This window comes from Triticum aestivum, chromosome 6B (genome assembly GCF_018294505.1).
Source record: "Triticum aestivum cultivar Chinese Spring chromosome 6B, IWGSC CS RefSeq v2.1, whole genome shotgun sequence".
Lineage (NCBI taxonomy): Eukaryota > Viridiplantae > Streptophyta > Magnoliopsida > Poales > Poaceae > Triticum > Triticum aestivum.
The window spans coordinates 165,997,616-166,012,536 of NC_057810.1; positions in this window are offsets into that span (position 1 = coordinate 165,997,616).

Below are 14,921 nucleotides of genomic sequence, written 5' to 3' on the forward strand. Positions count from 1 at the left end.
GGGTATCCAGCTAGACACTATAGCAATGGCGCACCACCCTCTGGTGCGCCATTAGTAGTTTTTTTTCTTATAGCAATGGCGCACCCACCTCTGGTGCGCCATTAGTAACTTTTTTTCTGACAGCAATGGCGCACCCACCTAGGGTGCGCCATTAGTAACTTTTTTTTCACTATTTCTTGTTGCATCTAATAATTTGTTTTTTATCAAATTTGTTATTTTCATGAGGACTAGAACAGAAGATATCATCAAATATCATCAATTTTTTTTGAAAATATCATCAATTTTTTTAATTGAAAATATCATCAAATTTGTTATTTGAAAATATCATCAAAAAGTGGGGGAGGGTGCGGGGTGTCGGCGGCGGTGGTGGAGCGGGGGAGGGTGCGGGGGGTCGTCGGCGGCGGTGGAGCGGGGGAGGGTGCGGGGGGTGCTCGGTGGCGAGGGGATCTGGTGAGGGGGATCGGATAGCTATCGAGAGGGAGGGGGATCGAGATCGAGTGTCCTCATGAATATTCAATATTTTTTCATATTGAATATGAAAAAATATCATCAAATTTGAAAAAATATTCATGAATTCAAAAAGTTCCCATGAAATTTAAAAATATTCATGATATCAAAAAGTGCCCGAGAAATGAAGACTACGATTTAAATACAATCGATCTTAGCTAGCTATCTGTTCACAATCTTCTTGCCCTTCTTTTTCGCAAATGGAGTTCTTCTGTGGAACGGACGTCCTTTAGGTAGGGTGGTCCTGCTTCTTCTTGTGGTGTGTGCTGCTACTTCATCGTCGTCGTCATGTTCGATCTTCGGGTCGCCGTACTTGTCGAAGTCTTGCTCATTGGCTACTCCATCCATTCCAATGATCTTTCGTTTGCCTCTCCTCACGACAACACGACTGGGCTTTGGCGGGTCGGTAATGAAGAAGCATTGGTCCACTTGAGAAGCCAGTACCCATGGCTCATTTTTCGCGGTGACGTTTGCGCCCGCGGTCTTGGATTTGGCTTTGGGTATAACCATGGTGGTGAAATACCAGTCTTCTTTTAGGACGCTCTTGGCTCATCTAACACGGAACATCAGGACCTTCTCTCCAGCGTAGCTCAGCTCCCAGATCTCCTCGATCCTTCTGTAGTATCTGTCCTTCTCGTTGCCGGTGTAGGATTCCATCGTTACCCCGGAGTTCTGATAACCATCGCTCTTCATGTCCTTGTTCTCGGTGTAGAATGTGTAGCCGTTGATATCGTATGCCTCATAGGTCATCAAGTTGTGCTCGGCGCCCTGTGACAAGGCGAATATGAGTTGTTCTTCCGCGGAAGAATCCTCATGTAAAGGGTACGATAGAAGCTTCTGCTTGAACCAACGCGTGAAACATGAGTTGTGCTCTTTGATTATATCTCCGTCCGTCCTCTGTTGGCCTAGGTCATTGTACGTCTTCTCAATAAAGGTTTTGTGCTCTACCACCCAAGGATCGACCACGTCTATGTGTTGTAGCGCGACTAGGTTTGCTCTTTCAAAGTCGGCGAGTCGACCCTCGAAGTCGACATGCATTTCACGGCGACCCTCACGGTGACCCCATCCAGCGAGCCTGCCGAGGTGCCTGTTGACGGGCAGACCAATGGGGTTCTCGATGCCTAGATAATTTGTGCAGTAGGAGATGCACTCTTCGGTCAGAAAGCCCCTGGCTATACTTCCCTCTGGACGTGACATGTTGCGAACGTATCCTTTGATGACACCATTCATCCTTTCGAACGGCATCATGCTGTGCAGGAACGTCGGCCCGAGTTGGATGATATCCTCCACGATATGGACCAGCAGATGCACCATAACGTCGAAGAATGCGGGCGGGAAGTACATCTCAAGCTTGCATAGTATCACCACGATCTCTTCCTGTAGCCTTCTGAGTTGCCTCACGCCAATCGACTTCCGAGAGATGACGTCGAAAAAGTTGCATATGCCAAATAGCGTTTCACGGACGTGCTGTCCATGATCCCACGGATTGCAACTGGAAGTATCTGCGTCATCAGCACGTGACAGTCGTGAGACTTCATCTCGCTGAACTTCTGCTTTGCTGGGTCTAGGTATTTGCTTATCTTCCCCGCGTAACCGTAAGGAAGTTTTACTCCTATGAGGCAGGTAAAAAACTGCTCGATCTCCTCCTGACTTAGAGTGAAGCACGCGGGAGGGTAGTCATTTCCGGTCTTCTTGGCCTTTTTGCCTTTGCGATGACTTTCTGTGTCCTGCTTCGCCTCATCATCATCATCATCATCATCATCATCATTAGCGTGAAGCTCCTGCCTGATGCCCATTGATTTCAAGTATGCCCTTGCATTCGGCCCATGTTTGGTCCTCTCTGGCATGTTGAGCAGGGTACCAAGCAGACTCTCGCACACATTCTTCGTGATATGCATGACATCAAGGTTGTGAGGCACACGGTGGATCTTCCAGTACGGCAAGTCCCAGAAAACAGACCTCGTTTTCCATACCTTCAGCAGCGGCTCTGGCGCCTTTCGCTTCTTTCCCGGCTCTGGCGCCTTTTGCTTCTTTCCCGGCAGTGGGCAGTCTTTCCAATTTTTCAACAGCTCATCTATTTCCTCGCCGCTCCTCGTACACGGGCGTTTTCGAGGTTCGGTTTCACCATCGAACAGATCCTTGCGTTTCCTCCACGGGTCATCATCGCGAAGCCACCTTCGATGTCCCATGAACACGGTTTTCGAAGACCCGAGATCTCTATCTAGCTGGCGATACGTTGTGTCATCCATGCACCTTACGCATCCAGAAAATCCGTGGACTACCTGCCCCGCGAGATATCCGTAACCGAGATAGTCGTGCACCATCTTGAGCAGTGCGACTCTCATAGGGAAATATTCTTTCTCTGCGGCGTCCCATGTATTGGCTGGCGTTTTCCACAGCGTGTCTAGCTCCTCCTTCAGCAGCCCAGATACAGATTGATGTCGTTCCCTGGTTGTTTCGGCCCTTCAATTAGCATACTCATGTGAATGTACTTCCTCTTCATGCACAACCAGGGGGGAGGTTGTACATCCACACAAACACAGACCAGGTGCTATGTGTGCTTCTCTGGCTGCCAAATGGATTGACTCCATCGGTGCTCGTGCCCAGCACGATGTTCCTTGGATCCTTCCCAAATTCTGGGTATTCGAAGTTCAACACTTGCCACTGGCTCGCATCCTTAGGGAGACTCAGCATCTTGTCTTTTTTATTTATCTCCGGATCATTTCTGTCATCTTCCCGCTTCTTCTCCTCCCTATCCGCGTGCCAACGTAGGAGCTTTGCTACCTTAGGGTCCGCGAAATACCACTGCAGACGAGGAGTGATCGGAAAGTACCACACCGATTTTCGAGGAGCTTTCTTCCTCTTCTTGTATCGAGTGATGCCGCACACCGGACATATGGTAGACTCCGCGTGCTCGTCCCGATAAATGATGCAATTGTTCATGCACACATGGTATTTCATGTGCGGTAAATCCAGAGGACACACGATTTTCTTCGCCTCCTCGAAACTGGTCGGGCACTTGTTCCCCTTGGGAAGACGTTCGTGCCAGAATGACATGTTCTCGTCGAAGCATGCATCGGTCATTTTGTGTTTTACCTTCATCTCCAGAGCCATGAGCGTTACTTTCAGGCGGGTATCCTCGGGCATGCATCCTTCATACAATGGAGTAACCGCGTCTATCTCCAGTTGATCCAGCTTGGCTTTCTCTCGGGTGGCAGCTCTTGCGTTATCCGTCTTCTTGAGAAGCAACTCTTGAATATGAGGGTCCTGCACCCAGCCTCCAGCGTCGTCTGCTCCAGCATCTTCATCTTCATGATCATGCCCTTCGTCTTGATCTTCCTCATCATCATGTACGACATCTTCTACATGATGACTGTGTACAGCATCACTGTCGTGATCATGTCCTGGAGATTCTTCGTCTTCTCGCCCGCCCTCGTCGCGGTGGTTGTCTTGTTGCCCTTCCTCATTTCTTGCCCGGCCCCCATGGACGACTTCATAGTCATCTTCATCACCTTGCCACCGATAGCCATCCATGAAACCACGCAAGAGCAGGTGGTCCCGCACCTGCCCGAAATCTGGGTCCGCAATAAGGCTCTTCAGCTTGCATCTTTGACACGGACATCTTATCTCCGTCTCGTTCTTTTGAAGCATCTCGGCCTTCGCGGAGCTCAAAAACCTATTCATGATGCCTTCGGTCATCGTGCGGACCATGGTCGCCTGCGGGGTAGAGCAAAACGATATTTTAGAACCAAGAAAAAATTTGGCATGACCTTCCCTAAAAATAGGACCAAAAAGAATGCATAGTGCCAAAATTCTCGCCGAAACGGAAATGAATCAACATTCCGGCAAAATATTGGCAACTATCGCATTTCAAATACCGGTACCTGCAAACACAAACATATATGCAACACCACAAACATATGAAACATCACAAACATACATAGATCTAGCTAGGCCACAAAAAGTGCATGTGCACGTTGTTGGAGCGAGCTAGGGAGAAGAAAAGTAGATCGACAACATGAAGATAGCTTTCCCCTTACTTACCTATCAAAAAAAGGTAATTTCACCACTTAATTTTGATGAATCTATGGTGCAAATGAGGTGAGGAGGAGGAGGCAGCCGAAAGTTTGGAGAAGGAGGTGGAGGGAATGAAGTGGGGAAAGTGAGTGGGTAGGTGTGGCTGTCCAAATTATCTTATTGGGGTCCCAGGTTACTAATGGCGCACCACAAGCAAATGCGCCATTAGTATGCCTGCTTACTAATGGCGCACCTGCAGGTGGTGCGCCATTAGTAGTTTTGCAAAAAAGTAAAAAAAATATACTAATGGCGCACTCTCTGTCTGGTGCGCCATTACTAGTTAGAACTAGTAATGGCGCACCTCGCATGGATGCGCCATTAGTATGTATGGAAAAATGGGAAAACAATTCATTACTAGTGGCGCACCTTTTTTGTGGTGCGTCATTAGTGTCTTCCAAACTAATGGCGCATCTCCAGACGGTGCGCCATTAGTATATAGTAGTGGCGCACCACCTAACAGGTGCGCCATTAGTGCCCATTCCATCTATAGCCCTTTTTGTAGTAGTGATGGTTGTTAATACACAACAAGGAGGATCGAGGGCTCACTGTCTTTGGGTGTATCCGATGAGAGATGGTCTCTCGGAATTTGTTCAACTGTTTTGGTTGGCAGACCACTTCCTATGATTTTTTTTATATTCACTCTTGGGGCAGCCGTGTATTTTTGTGATTAGATGATGACCTTTCAAATAATAAATAAATGGTTGTGTGCATTACTCGATGCAGAGGACGATGGGTATTCCCTCTTTCCAAAAAAAGTGAATAGCTGCACCTCAGCCTCTTTCCAAAAGGTATTCCCTCTTTGGAAAACGAACACAATACAGTAAAACCGAAGGGCCACCCCACCCAGCATGCCCCTGAGTAAGCAATATTCTGACTGCATCTCTTTCTAACAACCACCTTCTAAAACTAAGCACCCAAATTATCATAGCCATGAGCATGAATGTACAAATTTCAAACAATCTAGGGAACTTGCCACAGAAGGTGTCTCTCTAAAAATCAGTTATCTGTCCATTGTCCACTTGTGTTATCCTGTCTTGCAAGTACAAGTCTTTAACCTTCAATAGACCAGCCCACATATGTCAGAGCCACTTTGTTTTGTGTTTAACAAGCCTGGTCCCTCTGGTAATCGAGTATTTAGCTTTGAAAAGATCTTGCCAAGGTCCCACGTCAACTTCAAGTTTCCACTACCATTTGCACAAAAGACTAATGCTGGACAGTTTTAAGTTTTTCATCACCAAACCTCCTTTTGCTTTGGGTTTGCAACAAGGGACCACCTAACCATATGGTATTGTTTTCTTTCAGTTGCCACATTGCCAAAAGAACTTCCTTAATACCTTGTTCATCTGCTTAATCACAATGTCATTCATGAGAGTATTAACAGAAAACTACCACAATTTGACCGACTCTTCAGAAAAACTACCACTTTAGAAAATTTTGTTGAAAGGTACCACTCTATGACTAATTTTCTTCGAAAACCACCAAGTCTGACAATTGCCCGATTCAACCAGTTTAAACCCATCTATGATAGAGATGGCCCACATGTAAGCGCTGATGTGGCATAGTAGTCAAACTCTGTTCGATTGACTAGTAAGTTGGGCGTTATAACGTGCGGGTCCACATGTCAGCATCAACATTTTCTCCCTCAAGACAATTTTTCTTTAGGCCATTTCCTCGAGCATGTTGTATACATGATGGAGCACGAGCTACCATGGACCCTGTCGAAGGAGGAGAGGAACACTACTAGGGAAAACCGTATACACAGAATCTTAGCAGCAACGCGGTTTAAAAACAAACGCTACTGCTAATTAGCAGTAGCGAGCTTGACGAAAGCTCGCTACTGATAACGCGGTAGCAGTAGCGCTCTAGGTGAAACAAGCGCTACTACTATAATTCCCACGGCATTGCATCCAGGCTAGATATAGTAGTAGCGCCCTTCCTTGGACGCGCTACTGCTAAAGTACTTAGTAGCAGCGTTTTTCTTCAAAACTCGCTGCTGCTAAGTATTGCACCTAATTAAGTTTAATTAGTCCCATACTGCTAAGCGAACAAGGTGTTTACCACCTTAAATATGTTACTTCTCAAACTATCTCGAGCACTTGGTCTTCATTGAACTATATGTGTAGGATTTGTGGTTGCAATATGAATCTTCACCAGTGCCTATATAGGTACTGTGAGGATTCATGTTGACTATTTAGATTCTACACAAAAAGATCAATGATGACCAATGTATATTTTTGATGCGTGCCTAGACTTATCAATAGCGTTTTTATGAAAAAGTGCTATTGCTACATTAGCTATAGCGCGTTTACTAAAGTGCGCTACTGCTAGTTCGACTTAACCACCCGCGGGCTAAATTTTTTGCTAAGTCCTCCTTTCCCCCCTGTTCCCCTACTCCTCTTTCACCGCCGCCCGAGCCTGCCCTCACTGCCGCCACCCGAGGCCGCCCTCAAGCTCACCGCCGCCGCCTGCCGCCTCTCTCGACCTTACCGTCGCCGCCCTCGACCTCACCGCCGCCGCCCTCAACCTCACCACCGCCGCCCGAGCCCGCCCAGCACCGCTGCCTCTCGATCCCGAGCCCTCCCTCGCCGTCCCTACCTCTCTGTCGCCGAGCACCTCCCCGCCACCGTCTCTCCCCTCTCTGTAAGCCCCCCTGAGGGAGTCCTGGATGAGGGGGTATTCGGACAGCCGGACTATATACTTTGGCCGGACTGTTGGACTATGAAGTTACAAGACAAAAAACTTCGTCCCGTGTGTGGATGGGACTCTCCTTGGCGTGGAAGGCAAGCTTGGCGATTCGGATGTAGATCTCCTCCTCTGTAAACCAACTCTGTGTAACCCTAGCCCCCTCTGGTGTCTATATAAACCAGAGGGTTTAGTCCATAGGATAACAACAATCATACCATAGGCTAGCTTCTAGGGTTTAGCCTCTCTGATCTCGTGGTAGATCAACTCTTGTAATACTCATATCATCAAGATCAATCAAGCAGGAAGTAGGGTATTACCTCCATCGAGAGGGCCCGAACCTGGGTAAACATCGTGTCCCCAGCCTCCTATTACCATTAGCCTTAGACACACAGTTCGGGACCCCTACCCGAGATCCGCCAGTTTTGACACCGACATTGGTGCTTTCATTGAGAGTTCCTCTGTGTCGTCGTTGCAAGGCTAGATGGCTTCTCCAACCTTCAACCACGCTGCCCTGGGTGAGACTTTTCTCCCCGGACAGATCTTCGTGTTCGGCGGCTTCGCACTGCGGGCCAACTCGCTTGGCCATCTGGAGCAGATCGATAGCTACGCCCCTGGCCATCAGGTCAGGTTTGGAAACCTAAACTACACGGCCGACATCTGCGGAGACTTGATCTTCGACGGATTCGGGCCCGTGCCAGGAGCGTCGAACAATCACGACGAGCAGGACCTAGATCTGCAGTCGGACAGTATTCGGAACATCGCACCTGCTTCAGCTTCGGACTTCGTTCTAGAGCAGGCCATGCCTCCCGAGGATGGGTGGATGGACCCTGCCCCGAAGGCCGCATTCTCATCGGCGTTGGAGCCGAACACAAACTCCTCTCCTTAGGAAATCTGTACCTCCGGACCCCCGGACTCATCTCCGGTAGTGTGTTCCGAACCGCGCGCATCCATTCCCATCGAATCCAACTGGGCTCCAGTCATGGAGTTCGCTGCCATGGATATCTTTCAGCACTCACCCTTCGAAGACGTGCTGAATTCATTAAGGTCTCTCTCTTTGTCAGGAGACTCCTGGCCGAACTATGTCCGGCTCGAGTGGGAAGCTGGCGACGAAGAAATTCGTTACCCACCCACCACCCACTTAATAGTCACGGTCGATGACTTAACCGACGTGCTTAACTTCCACTCCGAAGACATCGATGGTATAGACGACGATGCGGGAGAAGAACAGGAACCACCGCCCACAGGGCGCTGGACTTCCACCTCTTCATATGATATATATATATATATATGGTGGATACTCCCAAAGAAACCAATGGCGATGAGGCAACGGGAGATAACCCCTCGGGGAAGAAAGCAAAACATGGGCGTCATCAGTGCCGCTCCAAGCCTCGCCACAATAATACCGGCACTGTAGAAGAAAATCCAGATGGTGCCGAAGAGGAATATGATCCTGATCAACCCACCTTCGAGCAAGCCGAACAGGAACACGGGCAGGCTAGCCCAAACGAACAGGCGACAGACGGATACTTGGAGGACGATAACTATATGCCTCCCTCCGAAGACCAGGTGAGCCTCGGTGATGACGAATTCGGCGTACCAGAGGATCCCATAGAGCAGGAGCGCTTCAAGCGCAGGCTTATAGCCACCGCAAGAAGCCTGAAAAAGAAGCAGCAACAGCTCCAAGCGGACCAAGATCTGCTCGCAGACAGATGGACCGAAGTCCTGGCGGCCGAAGAATACGGACTCGAACCCCCGAGCAAGGGATACCCAAAGCATAAACCACTAGAAGAAGAGGCCCAAGAGCCTGAACTTCCAGCACAAGATGAGGCTGGCCGACCACCACGTGGCCGGGATAAAACGACATGTCAGGCCGGACACTAGCCCGCACCCCAACACCGGTTCACTACGGCCCGGGGCAATACGCAGGACCTGCGAGACATACTGGAAAACAATGCAGGACAACCAAGATCGATCTATGGATCACAAGGGCGCACCACAGCTCAAGACACCGATCGTCACGCCGGATACAATACTGATCAATCCGGCAGGGCCGGACATTACCGACCAGACCTAATCGGACTACGCCGCGTCATAGCCCGGCACAAAGGCACCGCACACCCCCTCTGCTTCACTGACAAAGTAATGGAACATGAATTCCAAGAAGGGTTTAAATCCATGAACATCGAGTCATACGATGGCACAACAGACCCCACGGTGTGGATCGAGGATTTTCTTCTCCACATTCACATGGCCCGCGGTGATGACCTACATGCCATCAAGTACCTCCCACTCAAGCTTAAAGGGCCATCCAGACACTAGCTGAATAGCCTGCCAGCAAACTCTATTGGCACTTGGGAAAACCATGAGGACACATTCCTCGATAACTTCCAAGGCACCTATGTGCGACCACCGGATGCTGATGACTTAAGTCACATTACCCAACAGCCCGAAGAGTCAGCCAGGAAATTCTGGACTCGGTTCCTAACTAAAAAGAACCAAATTGTCGACTGTCCGGACGCCGATGCCCTAGCGGCCTTTAAGCATAATATCCGTGATGAGTGGCTTGCCCGACACCTCGGCCAAGAAAAACTGAAGAGCATGGCGGCACTAACGAACTAATGACCCGCTTTTGCGCGGGTGAGGACAGTTGGCTGGCTCGCAGCAACACCGTGCCAGGAAACCTGGCACCTCAGATACCCGTGACAGTAACGGAAAGCCATTGCACAACAGACACAAGCGTCGAAACAACGGCGACAATGCGGAGGATACGTCAGTCAATGCCGGATTAAGCAACTCCAAATCCGGTCAGCGAAAGAAGCCACTCAAAAGAAACAACCCGGGATCGTCTAGTCTGGACCGCATACTCGACCGCTCGTGCCAGATTCATGGCACCCCCGATAAACCAGCCAATCACAATAACAGAGACTGTTGGGTGTTCAAATAGGCCGGCAAGATAAATGCCGAGAAAAAGGACAAGGGGCTGCACATCGATGATGACGAGCAGCCCAACATGCGAACACTGGAGGACAAAAGAAATTTCCCCCCTAGGTCAAAACGGTGAACATGATCTATGCCACTCACATCCCGAAACAGGAGCGAAAGCGTGCACTTACGGACGTCTATGTGATGGAGCCCGTCGCCCCAAAATTCAACCCATGGTCATCTTGCCCGATCACCTTTGATCGTAGGGACCATCCGACCAGCATCCGTCACGGCGGCTCAGCCGCATTGGTCCTTGACCCAATCATCGACGGATTCCACCTCACGTGAGTCCTCATGGATGGTGGCAGCAGCCTGAACCTGCTTTATCAAGACACAGTGTGCAAAATGGGCATCGATCCGTCACGGATCAAACCCACCAAAACCACCTTCAAAGGTGTAATTATAGGGGTAGAGGCCCGCTGCACGGGCTCAATAACACTAGAAGTGGTCTTTGGATCTCCGGATAACTTCTGAAGCGAGGAGTTAATCTTCGATATCGTCCCTTTCCGTAGTGGCTATCATGCACTACTCGGATGAACTGCGTTCGCTCGTTTTGATGCGGTACCGCACTATGCATACCTCAAGCTCAAGATGCCAGGACCTCGCGGGGTCATAACAGTCAATGGAAACACAGACCGCTCCCTCCATATGAAAGAGAATGATGCGGCCCTCGCGACAGAAGTACAAAGCAGCCTCCTCCGACAAACAGCCAATTCGGCAACGACATCCCCGAACACCGTCAAGGGAGTCCGGAGTACCCCGCAACAGGACCGTCAGGCACGCCAGGAGCTCGACTAGCAATCCGGCCTCCACGTCAGGGGAATACTCAGGTGGTCCTCTTCAATGATCGTTATACATGTTCTTACATACCCGCATGTAGCCTGCCCTTGGATAGGATATGTCAAATAATCCTATTTTTTCTGCTTAATGCATCAATTGTACACCTACGTTTTGCCGTATTGTCCAAATAAATTGGAAGTAGTACATAGCGTCAGCTTCTTATTACTATCCTCATATTTTCCGTTGAATATTTATTCAATATTTGCATCCGTACACTTTGGTATGGTCTGTTTGCCAGGGGCTTCTTATCAAGCCCCATAAAATGGCAAGAAAAGTCCGAACGCTTTCAACAGTGCGGCACCCCGAACTTATAGCATTATATGCATCAACTCCGAATCATGTCTTGGGTCAATAGTTGGGTTAGCCCGGCTCCCTTGTTTTGGTACCTTACGTTCCGTTATATCGGCTAAGGTAGCGCAGGGAGAACTACTGCGATTGTGTCCCGGTTCTTTCAGACGAGCACCTCAGTAGAGAAAGCCAAAAACTAGCTGTCATGATGCGGCGAGAGCTGGTCGTTGTTCGCGAGGTAGTAAAATCCCTAAAGATTTTTTCCACTTAAGGCGAGGAATCGGCCTTGCCCGATTTAGGCGTGTATAACGCCCCAATTCGGCTTTCCGAATACTATGGGCTTCGCCGAAATTTAAAATTATAGACTTCTATGGCCAAGTGAGAGTTATAAAGCCGAATAGTCCGATTGCCTGGTTCGCTGTGCTAAACACCCCCTTAAAGGACCAAGAACTTGGATAAAGAGTGTTTAGGTTTTCCACGAACACCCCAGTACTAGTTACAAGGGGGCGGAAGCCGACGACTGGCCTACTTTTAGATTTTGATAAACAACCGCAGAGAAGGTAATATTTTAAATCAAACAAAGCGTTATATAGCGCAATCAAACTCGTCCTCATATTACACAGACAACATGAGTACATTTACTCGAAAATAATGTTCTTAGGACATTCATTCGCCACAAGCTGAGCGCCTTTCATAACGCCACTATAATACATTTCGGGGTAGCGATGCTCCTTGCCCTTCGGGGGTCCATCCTTCACGAGCTGCTCAGCATCCAGTTTGCCCCAATTCATCTTCGCGCGGGCAAAGGCCCGTCGGGCACCCTCAATACATACGGATTGCTTGATAACTTCTAGCCGTGGACAGGCATGCACCATTCGCTTCACCAGGCCAAAGTAGCTGCCGGGCAAGGGCTCGCCAGGCCACATCCGAACTATGAGGTCCCTCATGGCCTGTTCGGCTGCATTGTGGAGTTCGACCAGCTGCTTCAGTTGGTCACTCAGAGGCATTGGGTGTTCGGCCCCAGTATATTGGGACCAGAACAGCTTCTCCGTAGAGCTCCCTTCTTCAGCGTGATAGAACTCCGCGGCATCCGAAATGCTACGTGGTAGATCTGCGAATGCCCCTGGAGAGCTCTGGATTCATGTAAGTAAAAGAAATGACTCCTCCACATGCTTGCTTTGCATAAAGAATGACTTACCCTCCGCTATCTTCTTGGCCGCCTGGATTTTTTGGAGGGCCTTTTGGGCTTCGACCGCGCTCTGGAGGGCCTTTGCAAGCTCAGACGCTTGCGTCTTGTAGTCATGCTCTAGGGAGCCGAACTTCTTGCCGAGCTCCTGGAGCTCCTGTTGTACCTCTCCCACCCGAGCATCTTGCTTCTCTCGCTCGGTGCGCTCCGTATTTGCCTTGGCTTCGGCCGCGGACAACGCTTCCTTCAGGGCCGCCACTTCGGTCGCAATCCCTATCAAAAGCCATGATGCTTTTTATTAGCATCACCAACTTTTTATCCTCTATACGACATATGGACGGGGTTTCTCTTACCTTTGTTCGCCTCGAGCTGCTTCTTCACGAGGCCGAGCTCTTCTTCGGCCTGCCCCAGTTCGCGCTTGAGTCCGACAACCTCAGCCGTGCGCGCAGTGGCGGTCAGCAGCAGTGCCTGTTTGATTCATTCAGAATAATACCATTAGCTTCCTTCGGTTTTTTAGTTGACCCTCCGTTTGGCTTTTCTTTACGAACACGAACCAGAGTATCAGGGGCTACTGTCTATCAGGTGATATTTTCTCACACTTTCTTTACCTCAAAGCCTGTTAGCAGGCTGGTGCAGGCTTCGGTCAATCCGCCCTTGGCGGACCGAACCTTCTCAATCACTGTACCCATAAGTGTACGGTGTTCATCCTCGATGGAAGCGCCTCGAAGCACTTCCAACAAATTATCCGATGCCTCCGGCTGGGCGGAGGTCATTGGCACGGCCGGCTCGCCCTCCTTCGCGAGGGACTGTTTACCGGAATCCAAAACCTTTGTAGGCTCCGGCGCAGTAACCGGCTGGAAGCCAGACTTGTTGTGGCTCTCGTCAGCATAATTCATGGGGTTCTCATCCCCCATGTGTCCGGCGCCCGAGATTTTGCCTTGGGGCATCCCCGGAGTCATCGCCTCCTGCTCTGGCATCCTCCGGGACAACACTCCGGTGTCATCCACAGGTCGTGGTTGCCGTCGGGAGCGAATTCATCTCCGACTCGTTTAGAGACTCCTCCGAAGAGGACTCCTCGAGATCGGACCCGGCCGGACTGCATAAACGTGTTCGGCATCATTACAAACCATGAGGTCAAAGTTGCACGAAAAGTATTATGGAATGCGGATACTTACGACCTCGCCCGGGGCTTGCCCCTAGGCAGCCACTCCTCGTCGCTGAAAGCGGCGGTAGTGGAGTGATCGGGAAGGGACACTTTTCCCTTCTTCGGCGTCCCGGCCTCCCCTGACGGGGCGGCCTTCCTTTTCTTCTCCTCCCTAGCGCGAGGAGGAGGCATTTCTTCATGTTCTCCCCCGTCTTCGGGGGGAGAATCTTCCTCGTCGTCTTCGGATGACGACTCTATCACGGCCTTGCGCCGGGGACCTTTTCTGGTCCCCGCGGCCACCTTCTTGGACCCTTCGGCCCCCTCAGTTGAGGCGGCCTTCTTCTTCTTCCTCTCCTCCCCTTCATGGGAGGAGTGCGCCTCGTCATCTTCTGGCGAGGTGTCTGGTGCGATTTCGCGCCGGAGACCCTTCCGGGTCCCTACGGCCTTCTTTTCGGCCTTTTTCTCCAGCACCTTGTAAGGCGCCGGAACCAGCATCTCCGCTAGGAGTGCGCTCACTGGGTCCTCAGGCAATGGAGCTGGACAGTTAATCCACTCCGCCATCTCCACCCAATCCTGTTCGGTCAACATAGTGACCTAAGAATCCTCGAACATACCAGGAAGGAAATATCTTACAATAACCAAAGGACTTACCGGACTGGCGAGGCGGCTTGCGCTGAGCCCCCGGTCCTCGGAAAGGGAAGAAGGAACTTCGCCGGTCTTGAATAACACCTTCCAGATTTCTTTGTGTGTTGTGACGAAGAGCTCTAGCAGCATCTGGTGTTCGGCCGGGTCAAACTCCCACATATCAAATGCCCATCTTTGACACGGGAGAATCCGGCGAATGAGCATGACCTGGACCATGTTGACAAGCTTGATCTTCTTGTCCCTCGTACTTCGGACGCAGGTCTCGAGTTCGGCCAGCTCTATGGTTCGCCCTAGGCCAGGCCCTTCTTCTCCCAATAAGTGAGCCGCGTAGGGATTCCGGATCTGAATTTGGAGGCCGCCACCCAGTTGGCGTCGCGCAGCTCGGTGATGTAGAACCACCCTGATTGCCACCCCTTTACGGTCTCCACGAAGGAGCCGTCAAGCCATGTGACGTTGGGCATTTTGCCCACCATGGCACCTCCGCACTCCGCCTGTTGGCCGCTCACGATCTTCGGCTTCACGCAGAAGATCTTCAACCACAGGCCGAAGTGGGGCTTGATGCGGAGG